The following is a 3429-nucleotide window of genomic DNA, read 5'->3' as shown; positions in this document are numbered from 1 at the left end:
GGCAGAGAGAGATGGGACTCCAGCTGGACACTTTGAGCCCCTGGCTTTTCTACACTGTCAAGCACTACCACAAACTAATATATGAGTGTGGTCCCTTTCTGGGCGTCTGTTTCCTTACCAGTAAAAACTTCAGGGACTTCCCAAGGCTGCACAGATGGGACTCAATAAGATTTCTGAAACTTCAGGTGTGGGAGGGTTTCCCCACCCTCCAAAAACTGCAGGGATAGAGAGAAGGTGGCTCAGTGGTTTAGAACACTTGGTACTCCCAGACTTGGTTCTCAGTACCCCACTCTTTAGCTCACAACCATTCATAACTCCAGTTCCAGGGGCTCCAAAGACTTCTGACCTTAGCAGCACCAGGCACACATGTAGCAAACATACATGAAGTAAACCATAGCCTTTATTATGGTGTTCTCTCTGTGCTCTTTCCTCTCCCTGTTCCCTCAACCCAGGTGCACAGGAAGAGAGCACCCAAGTATGTGGAGACAACCTAGAAATGTGAATCCTTTCCTCAGTGAGGTCTGTTTTTTGAGGGTATTTGTATGAGGGGGTTGGGGCCATTTGGTCACCTGTGGTGTTTCTGAGGGTCCCAAAGCATCCAAACACTGAAAGGATCCAGGAAGATGGGAAGGAGAGAGGGGTGGAATAAGACCATGAGGGAGCTTGCTCCCCCTGCCCCTGGATGGAGCAGAGCTAAGCCGGATGGAATAATCCCAGTGTCCGGTTTAGAGGAGGCAGCTGCAGGCTCCACAGGCAAATCCTGGTTACATCCTGGTCACCAGCAGACCTCTGAGGCCACTGGGCTGGAATGCAGCTGTACCTGAAACTCTGAACCCTTTTATTTCATAATGAAATGAGGTCCCACTGGGCATCCTGCATGATCACCCCACCTGGCCTGGGAGAGCCTCCTTCTGGGCCTACTATTGATCCTGGGACCAAAATAGGGCCAGGATGAATCTCCCCAGTTGCTTCCAGACTCCAAACTCCAGTTGGTGCCTGGGAGTTGAGCGGAGTCCTGGGCAAGGGTCAGCATCCGTCGTGGGCACAATGTCCTTCTGACTTCTCACACACTCTCACCTGGCTCCTGCTCCTGCATATTCTACACACGTGGACTGCAGTTCTCAAAGCCCATTCTTGCACACAGAGAGGGAGACACACTCTCCTCCTAGGGCCACCTTCAGTCCCCAGGTATTAGAAGAGCCTTTTACATCTTGAGTCACAGGACCACCTGGTCCTTCAGGTCTCCAATGCTCTGGACCTCACTCTAACTATCTGTAAAGGTTGAGGACAGCCCTGCTTCATCTTATAAGGCTAGCCTTGGGTCACTGCCCTGATTCCACAGGTGTCACTACCTTGTGTCAGGGCACAGTTGCCAGGGACCTTGTCCTATCCAGGAGGGTCACTTATTGGCCTCCTCTTCCCAGACCCTCTCCCAAGCTCTGTTCTGCATCTTAGCTGACTAGGGGAGCGTGGACTGGGGAGCAATGTAACTTGGATCTGCCCTTTTCCCTACAGGGGCAGGCAGGCGGAAATGGGAGCCCATGGGAGTTTGAAGAAAAATCACAGGGCTTGAGATAGCCAACCTAGATTTTAGTTCCAGGACTGGTCGAGGGTGTCTGAAGAGCAGAGGTGGATAGCCTAGGAGTACCTGCTGCACTCGTGAACAGAAACCGTGGAAGTCTGTGGAGAGATCCACACCTAACGCCAGGAGGTTTTCTTACCCACGGACAACACTCCCCCGCCCCCGCCCAGCCCTTCCCCTCCTCACTCCCTGCAGCCTCCATGCCTGTCCAGCCAGTCTCAGTCGGGGACTTGGTTCCATTTCTCCCCATTCTCTACTTTGAGAGCCCTCTCTCGGCCCTCTCAGCTTGGTTCTTAATCCTCAGCCCCCCCGCAGTGGGACTTGGATTGCGTCCTCCGGGCTGGGTGGATCCTGGTGGAGAGGTTTTTTTTTATTTTTATTTTTGACCGATTCTCCCAATCTCTGCTGGCCAGACAGTCTCCCGTGGGACCCCGGCACTACCACATACTCGGCCGCCACTGGCGATTTTAAAGACAGCCGTGCACACACTGCTCTCTTCCCCAAACACGCCCCCTCCTCTCCCTGCTCCCCCCAACTCTTCACTACTACCACCACCACCCCGTTCCGCGCTCCACCTTTCCCCAGCTCCTCCCTCTTAGGCTGTGAGCACCCTCCCTTCTAGCCCGAGTGCCCTTCCTCCCTAGCCTCTTCTCCTTCCTCTCCCCTCTGCCCTTCCTCGGTCCTAAGCTCCCACTTTCCATCTCCACACTCCGGGCATCTTGCCCTCAGACCGTCACCTGCACCGGAGCCCATTAGTGCACCCTCCCGCGGCGGGTCTCTGGAAGACCCTCCGCTTTAGCCTGTGCCCCGGAGCAGTGTTCCCGCTTTCCCGGGTTCCTCCCCCCCTCATCACCCGCAACACTGCCCCGCACCCTCTCCCTCCGCGTCTTTCCTTCCCCTCCCCGCGAAGTTTCAGGGCTGTCAGTCCCAGAGTCTTTCGGGCAGCCCGCACCCAAGCTGCAGGCAGCCGGCGCCATTGTGCAAACGGCCGCCGGGACCGGAGGCCCGAGCGCCTGGGTCCCCGAAGCGGGCCGCGGCACGTCGCCGCAGGAGCCCGCCAGGTAAGGACACCCGAGGTTCCCGGGCAGGCGTCTCCGCCCGCCACCCAAACGGAGCTTTACAAGCCCTGCCGGCCCACGGCAGGTGACAACCCCGAGGGAAGGGGCGCGCAGACGAGAGCGTGGGGGAGGGGTGGGGGTCAGAAGAGGGAGGGAAGGTAGTCAGGAGGGAGGGTCCTGGCGCAGAGGGAGACTAGGAAAGCGGAGGGGAGGGCAAGGACCGGGAGAGGCCCGGTGGGAGCAGGTGGGAAGAGGGCGGGAGGGGCCTGCGGGAGGATCCCAAGGAGCCGGAGTAGGGTTCCTCGGGATAGTGGAAGGGTCCAGCGCGAAGGGGCTGGGAACGAGCTCAGGGATGGGGCTGGACGGGAGCGAAGGACGCTGACAGGTGAGCCTAGAGCAGGGCAGGGGGCCGGGACCGGGAGTGACTCTGGAGCTCTAACGGGGGCGGGGATTGGGGGGGAGTCTAGTCAGAAGGAAAACTCCAGAGAGGGCGTGAAGTCAGTGGGGAGCAGAAAGGGGCAGGGGGACTGCTGAGAGGGAGGTGTGTTGGGAAGAAAGGGGGATGGGGAGGGGCAGAGCCAGGGAGTAGGTCCAGAGACTGCGGGGTGAGCTCGGATTCCCCGAGGTGGGGGGCGTGAGACCGGGAAGCTAGGGAGCGGACTAGGAGGGGGAGGGGAAGAACAAGGCTGGGGACCGGGAGGGGAGAGACGCGGAGCCCGAGCTTGCAGGGTAGGCAGAGGGGGGAAGGGAGGCGGGGGCCGCTGAGGGGGGAAGGAGAGCAGCGGGAGG

General features: G+C 58.9%; 2 protein-coding genes and 1 long non-coding RNA gene across 9 annotated transcripts in view; 2 read left to right on the top strand and 1 right to left on the bottom strand.

Moving 5' to 3' along the window:
* Positions 1-825, bottom strand: part of LOC116098854 (SCO-spondin) — a 55991-nt gene extending 55166 nt beyond the window's left edge. Inside the window, exon 1 of the mRNA XM_031381778.1 lies at positions 119-825. The gene's annotated coding sequence lies outside the window, so the exon portion shown is untranslated. The remainder of the gene's footprint in view (positions 1-118) is intronic.
* Positions 1-1740, top strand: part of LOC116098855 — a 3174-nt gene extending 1434 nt beyond the window's left edge. Inside the window, exons 2-3 of the long non-coding RNA XR_004121974.1 lie at positions 453-519; positions 1516-1740. This is a non-coding gene — a long non-coding RNA (uncharacterized LOC116098855). The remainder of the gene's footprint in view (positions 1-452; positions 520-1515) is intronic.
* A 136-nt stretch (positions 1741-1876) lies between these two features.
* The window catches only part of Znf467 (zinc finger protein 467), an 8377-nt gene continuing 6824 nt past the window's right edge, over positions 1877-3429 (top strand). The window contains exon 1 of one of the 7 annotated variants that reach the window (XM_031381776.1): positions 1877-2643. The gene's annotated coding sequence lies outside the window, so the exon portion shown is untranslated. Of the gene's footprint in view, positions 2644-2807; positions 3026-3135; positions 3182-3351; positions 3370-3429 lie in introns of those variants that run through there. The other 6 variants (XM_031381774.1, XM_031381766.1, XM_031381775.1 and 3 more) reach the window with 6 other exon arrangements.

This window comes from Mastomys coucha, unplaced genomic scaffold (genome assembly GCF_008632895.1).
Source record: "Mastomys coucha isolate ucsf_1 unplaced genomic scaffold, UCSF_Mcou_1 pScaffold20, whole genome shotgun sequence".
Taxonomy (NCBI): Eukaryota; Metazoa; Chordata; class Mammalia; order Rodentia; family Muridae; genus Mastomys; species Mastomys coucha.
Note: the sequence above shows the minus strand (reverse complement) of the source record. Positions and strands in the feature narration are given on the sequence as shown.